This window comes from Hyperolius riggenbachi, chromosome 2, assembly GCF_040937935.1.
Source record: "Hyperolius riggenbachi isolate aHypRig1 chromosome 2, aHypRig1.pri, whole genome shotgun sequence".
NCBI classification, from domain to species: Eukaryota; Metazoa; Chordata; class Amphibia; order Anura; family Hyperoliidae; genus Hyperolius; species Hyperolius riggenbachi.
In genome coordinates, this window is record NC_090647.1 from 171076792 (window position 1) to 171093550 (window position 16759).

Sequence of the window (16759 nt, forward strand, 5' to 3'; positions counted from 1 at the left end):
CCATTAATGAAAATATTCCATCCCTTTCCCGCTACCAGTGCAATACTAAAGTCAATTATCAGATTAGTATTACTTTTTATAGCTTTAATAAGAGCTTTTGTTGACCACATTGAGAGAGGTGTTGATTTACAGATACAAACTGCCATATAACATGGACATTTATAAAGTGAGATTTTTCAATGGATAGCATGGGGCTTCTACATAAATAATTCACATTAAGTGGTATATGAAATAAAACAGCAAGGACTGCAAATAAAGCGATTCTATAATAAAGTGCTTCAACTGCCCAGACTAGACAAGTTAGCAGGTTGCATTCCTCACTGTCAACTTTCAGCCATAAGCTTATTTTGTTCTCAATAAATTACAGTATGCTTAAAACACTTGTCAATATGAATAATATTATTTTCCTTTAGTTTATTTAAACATGGCCAATAGAAGGACTTCTATTTATATGCTAATTTATACATTAAAATATCTTGCAGAGGTGTCACATTGAAAGACCACAGAGGAAGGGGGAAAAAAACTGACATCTACCTAGAGCCTTATGCTGTGCTAACCACTTCCAGATAATCTGAGATTTTAAAAACATTCTCTACAGTTACATCAAAAGTTCCCTCACAACCAGAAAATCACAAGACTGTAAACATGTTTTCGGTTACTTAATGATACCACCGCAGAGGACTAATGTATAGGGCAAATGCAGAAAAACTAGCTTAGGGCTGAGACACACCAGAAAAGCTCCCCAAACGCTATAGGTTTCAAAAGCTCTTCCCAATGTAATGCTATGTGGTTTTTTTTACAAAACCTCATCGCTCCAGTGTGCATAGACACATAGGATAACATTAGCAAGAGGTTTCAAAAACTCAAAACGCTCAGAAAAACTCCTCTGGTGCGCACCAGGCCTAAGAGGCAAAAAGGAGCACGGGCCTTTCATAGACCATGCCCTTCCTGCCACATAAAGGCATACAGTCAAAGAGGCATATGTTAATCTGGGCGCTGGGTATTGCTTTTATTTCAGAATGAGATTCCAATAACAGGCTAGTGTCAGGAATTTACTAAATTGCTAATGTCGACTCGTCAGTTTCTAAAGGTGCTCATACATGTTAGAATGTTTTTCATTTTTTTTTTCCAATTAGATCATTTTGTTTAATTATTCCATTAGATCAAATATAAAGATTTCTCCAACATAGTGTGTGTGTGTGTGTGTGTGTGTGTGTGTGTGTGTGTGTGTGTGTGTGTGTGTGTGTGTGTGTGTGTGTGTGTGTGTGTGTGTGTGTGTGTGTGTGTGTGTGTGTGTGTGTGTGTGTGTGTGTGTGTGTGTGTGTGTGTGTGTGTGTGTGTGTGTGTGTGTGTGTGTGTGTGTGTGTGTAACGCTTTACTACCTGGAAAGATATGTTCTGGGGGTCACACACCATACCCCAACACACATCGGTGGAACCATAAATAGCCAACCATATTTCACCCACTGATGTCAATGGGAAACATTTACAATGGCATTCTCACAGTAATAAACCCAGGGTTCCACAATTTAGCAGTTGGTCATTTGCTGACCATGGTTAAAAATTCAGGGAAAGTGGGTGGGGCTTAAAACAGGCAAACAAATTTCAACCATTCATTTTACATGGGACAATTTAAAATTTAAACTGCAGCCATTCTTACACTGTTAATGGCAGGGTTCTCAAACTTAGAACACTTGTTAACAGGAATTAATATTCAGAAAATTGGGTGGAGCCTACAAGAGCCAATCAAAATTCACCTATTGATTTTCAAGGGGAATATTTAATTAATGTTATTCTTACACTGTTAATGGTCCTCAAACCTGGTACACTGATGAAATCTATCCATCTGCCTAACAAGGTTCCAAAACAGGTTGTAATGGAGGATGGGATGCTGTATGCTGGATATCTATACCTTGAGGAAAAATTCTCAGCCATATATCTTTTTCCATATAGACTGATTTTCACTCAGCTCAGAACTCTTAAAGGACAACTGAAGCAAGAGTTACATGGAGGCTGCCATATTTATTTATTTTAATCAATACTAGTTGCCTGGCTGTCCTGCTGATCCTCTGCCTCTAATACTTTTAGCCATAGACCCTGAACAAGCATGCAGCAGATCAGGTGTTTCTGACAATATTGTCAGATCTGACAGGATTAGCTGCATGCTTGTTTTTGGTGTGATTCAGACACAAATAAAAGCCAAACAGATTAGCGGGGCTGCCAAGCAACTAGTATTATTTAGAAGGAAATAAATATGGCAGCCTCCATAGTCTACTCATTTCAGTTGTCCTTTAAGTCACAAATTCTTGCCAGGGCACTATCTGTATGTTCTGTTGATTATCTGCACATTTGTATCAGATTTCAGTAGAAGTTCTCACAATCCAAAAAACCGTATTTAAAGTGTTCCAGAGACAAAATCATTAAAATATTTTCTGCTTACCCGGGACTTCCTCCAGCCCCACCACCGCGTCCCACTCCATGCTCCAGAGTGCCTTCGTTCTTCTGCTAGCAGTCGCGATAACTGGTTCAGTCACGCCAGTCAGTTTCTGCGCATGTGCGGCCCTTCTAAGCCCAAATGGCGTGACTGAGCCCGTTACTAGGACCACTAGGAGAACGAAGGCACTCGGGAGGACAGCGTGGGACGTGGCGGTGCTTATTGGGATGGAGGAAGCCCTGGGTAAGTAACAACTTTTTATGATCTCATCTCGGGTTTACTTTAAAAAAAATGGTACTATAAATAGCATTTCAAACAAAAATCGTGCATACTTGGTTGTAGGGACTTTTGTTTGTGATCCCTACTAAAGAAGAGTAGGGATTACCCCAAATGTACCCACGTAATATTTACAATATTATGTGCAGCGAAGGTGAATGGGGCCAGCAGTGATCAGAGTGTCGGATGCAGTTTGATCTGAATAAGATGATGTTGTTTACAGATTTTATTGGCAACAGCATCATGTAGTGGCAGCCACATTTTCCTATATTTGACTATGTCCGACATTGGACCTATGGGGAAAAGGCCAATGTAGTCTAACATAGGCATGTTAAGATCCAATAGAAAATAAGGTGCAGTTTGACTCTGGTTTCAAACTCTTGCGTCCTCAAGCGTATCCCTACTTTATACCAGCTACATTATTTGATCAGTGTTTGTCCACTGTAAAATGTTAACTCAACACATTTACATTCTTAAATTTAGCACGAATGTCAACATCTTTACTGCTGGCATATTTTTTTTCTCCCATCTCTGTAGTGAGCAGGTACATCACCTGACCTAACCACAGTGCTCTGGGGCAGAAGGCTGCATAACATCATAGCCTAGGCAAGCTAAGCATTACTGAGAGGGTGTATTATAGACGGATACAGCAAGATAATGCTGTAACCAAGGTAATGAAGATAAATGTGGGTATCCTAAAGAATTTATTAAATTCTACTAAATGTCACTATGGTTTCTCTTCAACTAGAGACAACAATTTAATATTTACTTTTCCTGCTCAGTAAACTAATGACAGTTCATTGATATAACAAGGATAAGTCAGCTAACACAAACCAAACCACATTATCACTTGACTGGCAATACTGCATGGCAGAGCTAAATCCTTTGTCGAAAAAGACAGTTGCCACATGTGACTGCTCTATTTCACTTTAAATGTTATAATTTAAATAGTTATCACTAGCTGATAGGAAACATCCACGGTGTTTGATCCGCATAGCTTTCTCCTAGCTCTGGATACATATGCATAATTTCAGAATAATCAAAAGCCTCACAACTGACAAACTGCCTCTAATCCTACTCTGGCTAAGACATACCATTTACCATTTATAATTAATAACAAAAACGATGGGACTATCTTTCCAGCAGCATAAGGTGTTGTTGCCAGATTTTCCCCTTAACCTGCTGGGCGGTCTGGACGAGCTCAGCTCGTCCAGTACCGCCGGAGCCTGCCGCTCAGGCCCTGCTGGGCCGATTTGGCTCAAATAAAAAGCAGCACACGCAGCCGGCACTTTGCCAGCCGCGTGTGCTGCCTGATCGCCGCCGCTCTGCGGCGATCCGCCGCGAGCAGCGGCGAAAGAGGGCCCCCCTAGCCGCCTGAGCCCAGCGTAGCCGGAACAAAAAGTTCCGGCCAGCGCTAAGGGCTGGATCGGAGGCGGCTGACGTCAGGACGTCGGCTGACGTCGATGACGTCACTCCGCTCGTCGCTATGGCGACGATGTAAGCAAAACAAGGAAGGCCGCTCATTGCGGCCTTCCTTGTTTATTCTGGGCGCCGGAGGCGATCGGAAGATCGCCTCCGGAGCGCCCTCTAGTGGGCTTTCATGCAGCCAACTTTCAGTTGGCTGCATGAAATAGTTTTTTTTTTATTAAAAAAAAACCCTCCCGCAGCCTGCCTGGCGATCTTAATAGAACGCCAGGCAGGTTAAAGCCACAATTAGAGCTACTGATTATTGTGCTCATTGGTTTGTAATCAGATATTAAACCATAAAACTTCTCGGGCTTAGACATAATTACGTTTTTAAAATCTATACAACTTAATAGAACCCAAACTGGTAAACAGCCTTTCGCAAACAGCTTGCTTTATGTGCACGAAAAAGAAGTCCTATGGGATAAACAGTATTAATCTTACACAGTCCACTTCACTACTGAATGCATAAAAAGAAAACCATACGCAGCTTTCGGAACCAACTTTGCCTTTGTGAAAGAACAGACCATCTCATCCCTCATCTGGAACTCTCTTCCGCAGCCTGTACGTCATGCTCCAAACCTGGACATCTTCAAACGCACTCTTAGGGCTCTTTCACACTCGGACGTTGCATTGCAGGGGACATTAAGGTCGCATAACGTTCCCCTAACGCAACGCATGGTGGTGCTAAAGGTGGATGCTACATAGAGCCACGTTATGCAGCTATTGGTGCGCCGTTTTTGTTCGATAGTGATAGAACGAAACCGGCGCATGCATCAAGACACTGGAGACCACGTGATCGGAACACTCCACATCACGTGGTCCCGCCAGCCAATAAGTGGCCGCTCCAGGAAGTAAATACTGCAGTGCAGTGAATATTATCCATGTGGCTATGCACAATAGCAGACTCTCCCCTCCTCCTCTCCTGCACTCAAGAAAACAACATTACTGAGCATGTGCAAAAAGTGTAACGCGGCTAAAACCGTGTATAACATGCAGCATTACACTGTAACGCAACGTGGACACTGTGAACAGCCCATTGATTTTTTATTACTGTGAGTTGGGCTGCGTTACAGGCTGCTCTATCGTGCGCCTGTAATGTCCCACTGTGAAAGCAGCTTTAAAGAGAACCTGAACTGATAATAAAATGTCAAAATAACCATACACAGGTCATACTTACCTCTTGTGTAGTCTACTCAATCTCTTTCTCCTCTCCTGTGTCCCATTTGTTCACGGTGATCAATGGAATTCTCCGTCCACCATTTTAAAAATGGCCATTACCCCATAACAGCTTCCTGGTCAGCACACTGTTAAACTGTAATATCACCCACTTGAGCCATGGGAAAACATGGACATTACCTTGCACATTCAGTTGTAACTGACAGCTGCTGATAGAACTGAAATATACCAGTTGCTGTCAGTTATATGACAAAATATTATCAGAACTGGAAGGGATCACTGTAAGCAGAAAATGGTGAGCTTCTGAGTAGGAACTGACAGTGAGGTTAGTATGTAATATTCATTTGCAGCTACATCATGTGTTTATTTTAATTAATTTTCCTCGCTTCAGGTTCCTTTTAAAACACACCTTTTCAGACAAGCTTATTACCCCTATTTACCCATCTGCTCACAATGTAATCAGAGGCAAAGGCTCATTGCCTCATCCATCCTCCCCCCCACGTCTTCTTACCTAGTGTGTCTCCCACTACCCTTTAGATTGTAAGCTCGCAAGGGCAGGGTCATCCTCCTAACGTTTACTGTTTTTGTTGCAATATTTGTGCTGCTTGAGACTCTGCTGTATATTTTTGGGTTATACCTATGTTCAACTTGTCTTTTTGTGCTTTGTAAAGCGCTGCGGAATGTGTTGGCACTATATAAATAAAATAATAAAACTACATGTTTAGTCTATAATCTATAAATTGTACAGCACTACAACTGCTTAACAATTAGACGAGCAGATAAATTATCTTCATCATTTTCAGGATTCTCTAATGAAGATTCCCATAAGGCTATTAATTGCATGGCATTTCCAATTTAAGTTTTCCAGCTTACTACTGCAGACAAAGCATTGAGTTGTACTTTTATGGTTTTCTATAAAGGTTATTTAGGGTTATCGCAAATGTAAAATAAAAGTGCACAGAAATATGTGCTCTAAAAAAAGCAGTACAATATACACTGTATTTATGTTATGCAAAGAATACCTTTCACACTTCAAAGAGGAACTGTAAGGAAAATAACTTCATGAAATTGCTTATTTTGTACAATATTCTTTAATAGATTATTTAGTCAGAGTTTGCACATTGTAAAATCTTTCCTCTCCCCGATTTACATTCTGAAATTTGTCACAAGTGGCGACATCTTTAGTTCTGCCAAATGATCTGTATGGAATGTTCGTTACTGAATGTAACTAATGTAACGACTGTGCAAAACTCAAATATATTATCTTACCATATCCCTCTGAAGCAGGCGGCTTAGCATTACCTATCCTATTACTATACTACATAGCATCACAATTAGAACATATTTCCAATTAGTTTATTGACCCGACTCCTTATGCACCAGAACTGCTAGGATTCAAAGCTACAAGCAGGACTCATAATCTACCCTTTGCCCTCCTGAAGAATACCCTGTACCACCATAATCCCCACAACACCATCTTGGTCCAGGCGGCCAGAATCTGGTCAAAAGCAATTTAAATTCTCCCTACCAAAATTTGGGAATACTATACCCCATTATGGGATAATCCCTCCCTATCAGAATTAACTACACTGCATAACACTAAGCTCTGGGCAGACAAAGGGATAAACTACCTGGGGCAAATTATCAAGAGTTCACAACTTGTCCCTCTTCCACTCTTAAAAGAAACATACTCGCTACCACATAAATTTGAGTTTATGTACACACAACTATCACACGCCCTAAAGGCTCAATTTCGCACTGGTCTTCCCCTGACGGGCACCTCCCTGATCCTGGAAAACATCAAATATGGGCCGGTCAGACACCAAATAGGCACTCTTTTATTTACTTTTACTACAGCCCCAAACTCATACACAAATGGAATCCGCTCGAAATAAATGGATCGCGTTAGACTTAGACATAGATGAGGAGGAATGGGAGGACTGTCTTAATATCCAAGTCTATTTCACCATGTATAAGAGACAAATTACCTCAACTTTACATCATCCACCAAAGCTACCGTCTGCCATCCCAAGTAGTTAAATACTCCCCTAACTCCTCCCCAAACTGCCCCAAATGCAATTAAAATAACCCTTCATTCTTACATATGTTATCTGAATGTCCCCCACTTGTAAGATTCTGGAAACAGGTAGTAGAGACTTCCTGCACGATCGAATGGGCTCCCCAATAACACTTGACATCAAAACATGTATTTTAAATATTACTAATGACGAAGTCAATAAATTTGATAACATCTTCCTTAATGAAACCCTATTCACAGCTAAACAATGCATAGCTTTTAGGTGGATGTCAACCACTAGTCCTACTCTATCAGAATGGAAAACAAGAATCAAAAACTCGTTACCTTATAAGCAACTGGTATATAAACACAGAAAATGTCCCAACAAATTCTCACAAATTTGGGAACGTTGGAATCAAAGCCCACATATCTAGAGTGTCCGTGGATATTTTGCTATAGGAGTTGGATGCCTGGTGCTCTGTGCTTTTGTAAACCTTATTTAGGCCAACAACACTGGTTTAAAATGACATACCATTCATGTATTGATGTATTGATCTGTACTAACTGGTATAGTTATTATAAATACACTGACTGTGCTGTGAGACCATGTTGCATTTCAGCATAGTGTATATACTATGTACAAACTCTCAATACCCCTTGTAATCATTTTCCTCAATACACTGTGATATTATATTTGTAACCTGCTTTATACTTTAAATAAACGAACCTCTGTTTAACAAAAAAAAACTAATGTAACGACTATGCACAGAGGGAGCTATTCTTTGCTTGGCAGAAGGAAAAAGCCATTTCCAACTATGCAATGAGGTTCACAGACAGCAAACGGTCAAGACCATGGCAATGACATCACACTGTGGGAGGAGTTTTACTACAATATCAGCCATACAGACCCCCCTGATGACCTATTCAAGAAAATGCAAAGATTTAACGTGGGAAACTGATATTGTCAAGGACACTCTACCCTTATGATACAATATTTAAGGTCTCATGAAAGTGATTTTTCAATTGATTCTGAAGGCTGCTTGCTGGGCATTGTTGCTACCGTGTCATCAAGGTTAAAATGTGAGACTGCTAACCCCAAGTGAACTTTCCCATTTGGAGGAACAGTAGACCATAAGGCAACTGCAAGTCCATCTGTTTAGTCTCCACTGATCAGAATTAAGACTCCAGATTGGCTCCCTAACTGAACTCAGTACATCCTCCCCGAGTCCTGCTTATACCTTGGCCATCCTCTGCCTTTCTAATAAACTCTCCACTGGGGTATATATTATCCAGCTCCATACTTTCTCTTTGCTAGTGCCCCCAGACAGCACCTGACCTTTCTCCACTTTATTCCTTACCTTTTCCTTTAAAAGCGGGAGTGTCACCATAAAAATAAAATTTCAACAGCAACTGGTCTGAGTGTATTAAGTGATAAAGATGTGAATCCTGCATTCAAAACTTTAAAACGTTTTTCTGCTGTTATGATTTGGAGTTATCACATATTTTATGAGCAATGGCCCTTTAGTAGTCAGTGCCAAACAGTTGCATGCTGGGGATTCTTTTTATCTATAATATATTCTTCCTCTTCCCTTTATTTCCCTGCCTGGCTGCTTATCTGAAACCTGATCCCCTGCTCACTTAAGTTTACAAGCAAGGCTGAGGTGACTCAGCGATTGGAAGAGAAAAGAAAAAAAGTTTAAGGGAAGAATGACATCAGGATTTAGCCTCAGCTGTGGGCAAAAAAAAGACATGGCACCCACCAGAAACAGAATTCTCATCATTTACCGTACTATATAAAATTCACTGAAATCAAAACGTGGACAGTACAATACATGTGTTATGTAAGTAGATCAAGTATTTATCTACCCATATATGTGTTTTTTTCCCTGGCATAGTATGGCTAATCCTCCTGCTTTAAGAGGTTCAAGCATGGATATTGATTCCTTTAGGCCTATTTTCCAGTTAGACGTTGCGTTTCATGCGACGTTAAAGTCGCACAACGTGCCCCTAACGCAACGCATGTTTGTTTTGAAGTTGGACGTTATCTTAAACTGCGTTATGTGTCTCTTGGTGCGCCGTTTTCGTTGCATACTGATGGAACAAAAACGGCGCATGTGTCACATTTTTAAAAAAACAAAAACATTACTGAGCATGTGCAAACAGTCCAACGCAGCTAATAACACCTATATCGCACAACATGCAGCACTTTCTAAAGATTGCTACACGTTACGCACAACACAACGTGAGCACTGTGAATGTCACACATACTTTGTGCTGCTGTGCGTTAGTCTGCATTATTACTTTTTATAACGTTGCGACTTTAACGTCGCACTGTGAAAGCAGCCTTAGAAGAATTGGGCTGCTTATCCAGCAATAGATAGCTCTATACTGAGAAGTCCAAACATTGCAACAAGATTATTTTGCTTACATTAAGCTAACAGTGAGTGAATGGTTAATATAAACCTTCTGGTCAGAAAATTTATTTTGTCTTGTAGGGAATTTTGTTGTTTGTTTGTTTTTTTGTTAGTTTCCTTTTATTGAATTTACTGTAATAATTAAAAGAAAAATACATACATACAATAAAAATGACTCCAGATTGGTGCAGGATACATGTATAAGGCAAGAAAGGGTCTGGATTGGGGATGGTCAATGAGATGCAAGTAAATTTTGCAGCTTGAAAATGGTGGATGAAATAAATTCCACCTTAGCGGGATTTATTCAGTCCATTTTCAAACTGCATACATTTTCATCCAAAACTTGCATAATCCTGCACTAAACTAAGAATGATTTGCATCTCATTGACATGCTCTAGTCATCAGTGTGAAAACCAGCTGAGCTCCATATAGGACATCCATATATCATTTTAATATGAATGTTAGTGCATTACAAGAATACTGTATATTCCTGCGTATAAGACTACTTTGTAACCCTTGAAAATCTTCTGAAAAGTTGGGGGTCGTCTTATACGCCAGGTGTCACTGATGCCGGGTGATACGCCCTATCCTGTTACCGCCTCTCAGATCTTCGTGCTGAGGGAGCGCAATCTATTCTTCCATACCGCTCTGATAAACAGGGAGATAAGGTGAGCTGACCAGACTACTTAAGGAGAGTTGACCAATGCAACAAGTCAATTGACTATTCTGTTATATACTGGGTAACACATACAGTACAGCACCAGTATCTGTTCATACACAGCACCAGTAAATGATTTTTTAAATTTTTATTTTTATTTGATGTGCGTTGGAAGAGGGGTAGTCTTATACGGCAAGTATATCCCAAACTCTATATTTTAACTGGAAAAGTTGGGGGGTCGTCTTATACACCCAGTCGTCTTATACGCCGGAATATACGGTATTCATTTTATGTGAGCTGTAATCTGATTAAACAAGAGCATTGGAGTAATAACACATGTAACAATTGTCAGCTCCTGTACCAATTCTAATGAATGTTCTTTATTCCACAGGATAGAAGTGGTGATTTCAAGCTGCATAAACTGCATACCAAATCTGTATAAACCTGCCACACCTTAGAATTTTTTGGATCTCGTTGCCCTACCCTAGTCTGGACAGCTTACCCTGCAGCTGGGCTAGCATATACACAGGGTGCAAAGAATCTCAACAGAGCATGGTATCACCGCCTAGTACACAGCCTTACCACAATGTTTTCTTCTAAAACTCACTTTAGGCTTTCTTTTGTAAGGAAAAAAAATGGTTTTGGCTGGAACTGCATTTTAAATAAGCAGTAATAATGATGGCCAATGACTGCCTCAGAAGAAAATCACCCGAGTCCCCAAATAACCCAATTCATTTTAATTATACTATTTTCAAATTACATTAAGAGATATTACATTTTGGCTAGCCGACCATCTCCTGCTGCTAAAATGAAAGAACGCAATCATTACCGAGTAAATCAGAAGGATACAATAAGCAGCTTACTCCAATCACTTTACACACTAAGATAATGTAACTCATGACTCAAACTCTTAAATAGAAACAAATACTGATAAACCAGAAAGAATACAGAAGAGTGTAATTATAAGGGATTTCTACCTCTTGTGCCCATGACTAAAGGGGGCTTTGTATAGAGATTCCCAAAATAACTCAATCTAGGAAATGATGCAACAATTCATACCAAAAGTAAAAGGTTAAGACACTTTAAACAAAAGAGTTGTAAAGTCAAGGAGGGCGCAATCACACAAGGGCAAGACTAATAGTCACAAGGGGGGATATTATGTGCAGAAAACATTACTATGGGTCAAGGTTCAAAGAACTTTACAGGTAAAGAGCAGGTGGAAGAAAGTTTGTAATTAACATATATATTCGCAGGTAGGCGACCTACAGATAAACCACCCCCCACCTTTTCCATTCAAAAAAATGGGCAATGGTGTGACCCACCAATAAGTTCACCCACCAATGCCTCCCCAAAGCCCACCATGCAGATAAGAGCATGTATTAGAAGCGTGTATGTGCTGCAGAGTACACTTAACCTCCCTAGGGTTCTGGACGAGCTAGGCTCATCCAGAGACACCAGAGGCCACCGCTCAGGCCCTGCTGGGCCGATTTGAATACTTTTTGAAACACGCAGCTAGTACTTTGCTAGCTGCGTGTTTCTCCGATCGCCGCCGCTCCACAATTACCCGCCGCGTAAAAGGCCCCCCCCCCCAGACCCCGTGTGCAGCCTGGCCAATCAGTGACAGGCAGCGCTGAGGGGTGGATCGGGACTCCCTATGACGTCACGACGTCAATGTCGTCATTCCGTTCGTCGCCGTGGCAACGGGGAAAGCCCTCAAGGAAATCGCGTTCAGAACGAGATTTCCTGACGGGCATAGGCGCCGGCTGCGATCGGAAGGGTGGGAGGGATTCAGCAGGGAGGGGGGTATCATGCAGCTAGCGCTAGGCTAGCTACATGATTAAAAAAAAAATTAGGTATAAAAAAACCATGCGCAGCCCTCAGGCTGCGCAGAATCAGAACGCCCAGCAGGTTAAAGAGAAACTGTGACCAAGAACTGAACTTCATCCCAATCAGTAGCTGATACCCCCTTTTACATGAGAAATCTATTCCTTTTTACAAACGGATCAGCAGGGGGCTCTGTATGGCCGATATTGTGGTGAAACCCCTCCCACAAGAAACTGAGGACCTTGGTCCTGGCAGTTTCCTCTCTGTGAACCTTGTTGCATTGTGGGAAATAGCTGTTTACAGCTGTTTCCAACTGCTAAAAAAGCAAGCACCAGCTACATCACCTGCCAGGAGTAAAAATGTCACCATGTGATAAATGTTAGAATGTAAATCAGGTAGAAGAAAGATTTTACAATGGGCAAACACTGAATAAATCATTCATACATAATTATTGTAAAAATGAAGCTCTTTTTTAATATATTATTTTCACTGGAGTTCCTCTTTAAGTGTGCACATGACTACTTGTCTTAGGTATGGCAGCAGTCCACAGGTTTCCCCTCCCCAAGAGAGCTCCTGCACTCACTTTCATGTGATTTCAATGAAGCTCGGAGGTATTGTGGGGAGTTCAATGAACAGGGGAGACGTAAAGACTGCTGCTGGAGCCTAGAGAGGCTAGAATATTTACAGACTTGCTTCCGTACTCTGCTGCACATGCATGCATCCAATGTGTGCACTGCATTGGGGGGTCTTGCACATTAGCCTAATTTTAAATATCACTCGCAAATAAAGCCAACCACCCAACTTTTTGTACATATGTTTGGTTAAAACGTCAGCTCACCCTTGAGTATTTAGGGCAGGGGTGCCCACACTTTCGGCTCTCGAGCTACTTTAAAATTTGCAGAGTCCAGGAGATCTACCAACATTTAGGTAGCTAGGTACAGTTGCCTTCAGTATAGATAGCTAGGTAGAGGGGCCTTCAATATAGGTAGCCAGGTATAATATAGTTAAGTATAGGTGCCTTCAGTATAGATAGCTAAGTGTAAGGGCCTTCAGTATAGGTAGCCTGGTATAGTATAGTTAGGTGTAGTTGCCTTCAGTATAGATAGCTAGGTGTAGTTGCCTTCAGCATAGATAGCTAGGTGTAGAGGCCTTCAGTATAGGTAGCCAGGTACAGTTTAGTTAGGTGTAAGGGCCTTCAGTAAAGATAGCTAGGTGTTGGTGCCTGGCCCACTTCCCTCCAGTCCCAGCAGCTTCTGGGGCCCGTCCTAGCCTCCCCTTTCTATGGCCGCGGCTGAAGGAACGCTCCGGTGGGCGAAGGGGGCGGCTGGCAGCGTGCATGGATGCATTGTGCCTGGCGCCATCCCCAGCCATGGCGTTCGCGGCTTCCTCCTCTTCAGCTGCACTGCCTCTCTCCTCCCCACCTCCTGATTCGACAGCGCCCGGCTGGCAGCAGAATCTGATGAGACGCGTTATACAGCTGCCGGCCGCAAAATGTAATGTGACGCGGCCATACCAAATAGACGTTCGCGATCTACCGTTAGATCGCGATCGACCTATTGGGCACCCCTGATTTAGGGTATATCTTCAGCATTTCTGTAGTACTGCTTTAACCACTTGAGGACCGCTGGCTTTACCCCCCCTTAAGGACCAGACCCTTTTTTCCATTCAGACCACTGCAGCTTTCACGGTTTATTGCTCGCTCATACAACCTACCACCTAAATGAATTGTGGCTCCTTTTCTTGTCACTAATAAAGCTTTCTTTTGGTGCTATTTGATTGCTGCAATTTTTACTTTTTATTATATTCATCAAAAAAGACATGAATTTTATCAAAAAAATGATTTTAACTTTCTGTGCTGACATTTTTCAAATAAAGTAAAATTTCTGTATACATGCAGCACGAAAAATGTGGACAAACATGTTTTTGATTACAAAAAAAAAAACATTCAGCCTATATTTATTGGTTTGGGTAAAAAGTTATAGCGTTTACAAACTATGGTGCAAAAAGTGAATTTTCCCATTGTGTAGCATCTATGACTTTTCTGACCCCCTGTCATGTTTCATGAGGGGCTAGAATTCCAAGATAGTATAAATACCCCCCAAATGACCCCATTTTGGAAAGAAGACATCCCAAAGTATTCACTGAGAGGCATGGTGAGTTCATAGAAGATTATTTTTTGTCACAAGTTAGCGGAAAATTACAGTTTGTGACAAGAAAAAAAAAAAAAAAAAGTTTCCATTTCTTCTAACTTGCGACAAAAAAAAAAAAGAAATCTGCCACGGACTCACCATGCCCCTCTCTGAATACCTTGAAGTGTCTACCTTCCAAAATGGGGTCATTTGTGGGGTGTTTACTGTCCTGGCATTTTGGGGGGTGCTAATTTGTAAGAACCCCTGTAAAGCCAGTATAGGTGACTAAGCATAAGAATGCATTCTTCTGTGAACTAAAACCCTGGCTTTTAACTTAGCTGTAGGGATAACAGTTGTGCCTGGATGAGTGAATCTGTGAATTCATTTGTTTGCATGCGAGAGGTTAATAGATTTTCGCTTTTTTCTAAAATGAGGTCACTTGTGGGGTTCCTATACCGCCCTGGCATTTTACGGGCCCAAAACCGTGAGTAGTCTGGAAACCAAATGTCTCAAAATGACTGTTCAGGGGTATAAGCATCTGCAAATTTTGATGACAGGTGGTCTATGAGGGGGCGAATTTTGTGGAACCGGTCATAAGCAGGGTGGCCTTTTAGATGACAGGTTGTATTGAGCCTGATCTGATGGATAGGAGTGCTAGGGGGGTGACAGGAGGTGATTGATGGGTGTCTCAGGGGGTGGTTAGAGGGGAAAATAGATGCAATCAATGCACTGGGGAGGTGATCGGAAGGGGGTCTGAGGGGGATCTGAGGGTTTGGCCGAGTGATCAGGAGCCCACACGGGGCAAATTAGGGCCTGATCTGATGGGTAGGTGTGCTAGGGGGTGACAGGAGGTGATTGAGGGGTGTCTCAAGGTGTGATTAGAGGGGGGAATAGATGCAAGCAATGCACTGGCGAGGTGATCAGAGCTGGGGTCTGAGGGCGTTCTGAGGGTGTGAGCGGGTGATTGAGTGCCCTAGGGGCAGATAGGGGTCTAATCTGATGGGTAGCAGTGACAGGGGGTGATTGATGGGTAATTAGTGGGTGTTTAGGGTAGAGAACAGATGTAAACAATGCACTTGGGAGGTGATCTGACGTCGGATCTGCGGGCGATCTATTGGTGTGGGTCTTTCAGAGCAGTCTGTGAAGTAATGACCTCTCCTCTAGCAGAGGAAAAGTAAATCGTCCAGGAACAGTTGAGATAATAAAAGTCAGATAACAGCCCTCTCCACCACTAACTTAGTCGGAGAGCTTAACCAGCTGAGCGGTCTGGACGAGCTCAGCTCGTCCAACACCGCCAGAGGCTGCCGCTCAGGCCCTGCTGGGCCGATTTTCACCAAATAAAAAGCAGCACACGCAGCCGGCACTTTGCCAGCCGCGTGTGCTGCCTGATCGCCGCTGCAGCGCGGTGATCCGCCGCGTGCAGCGGCGAAAGAGGGTCCCCCCCAGCCGCCCGAGCCCAGCGTAGCCGGAACAAACAGTTCCGGCCAGCGCTAAGGGCTGGATCGGAGGCGGCTGACGTCAGGACGTCGGCTGACGTCCATGACGTCACTCCGCTCGTCGCCATGGCGACGAGGTAAGCGAAACACGGAAGGCCGCTTATTGCGGCCTTCCGTGTTACTTCTGGCCGCCGGAGGCGATCGGAAGAACGCCTCCGGAGCGCCCTCTAGTGGGCTTTCATGCAGCCAACTTTCAGTTGGCTGCATGAAATAGTTTTTTTTTTATTTAAAAAAAACCCTCCCGCAGCCACCCTGGCGATTTAATCAGAACGCCAGGGTGGTTAATGGCTTGTTTGCATAGAGATAACAACTGGAGTTTCTCAACTCTTCCTGTACTGGAAACAATTACACTGATGTATCTGATCTTAATGTTTTATTTCTTAGCTGTGCTACACATACAAATCATAATCTCATCATTTTTTTTTTCGCTTCAGTGTCTCTTTAAACAATCTCATGAGTATTAGTAAGTGATACTCCTGTTACAAAAATGGGTACTTACGTATTATACCGTCCAGCACATTTGGGAGCCTCCTGTTCAAAATATATTTACTTTTCTTGCAAGGTTGAACCATCTTTAGAAAGCTGAACTGTGAGAAAACGCGGAAAAGCTGCCGCGCGTTCTGACAGCAAGGCGGCTGATTCCGCGTCCAATGCGGCGGTTTGCACGCCGAGGCGTGCGTCTGGTAACATGGCAGAACGCAGAAAAGCCGCCACATGTACTGACAGCGAGGCGGCTGGTTCCGCGTCCAGCACGGCGGTTTGCACGCAGCAGCGTGCGTCTGGTGTGGCTGAGTCTGTTAGTTCACACAGGTTTAGGAATACGCGCGCGCTGAGAGGCAGAACTTTTATGACGGCCAAGAGGGGACCAG

General features: G+C 42.6%; 1 protein-coding gene across 4 annotated transcripts in view; it reads right to left on the reverse strand.

Annotated features, from left to right (window-relative positions):
* DIAPH3 (diaphanous related formin 3) overlaps positions 1–16759 on the reverse strand; it is an 847513-nt gene that overhangs the window by 678329 nt on the left and 152425 nt on the right. The window lies entirely within an intron of this gene.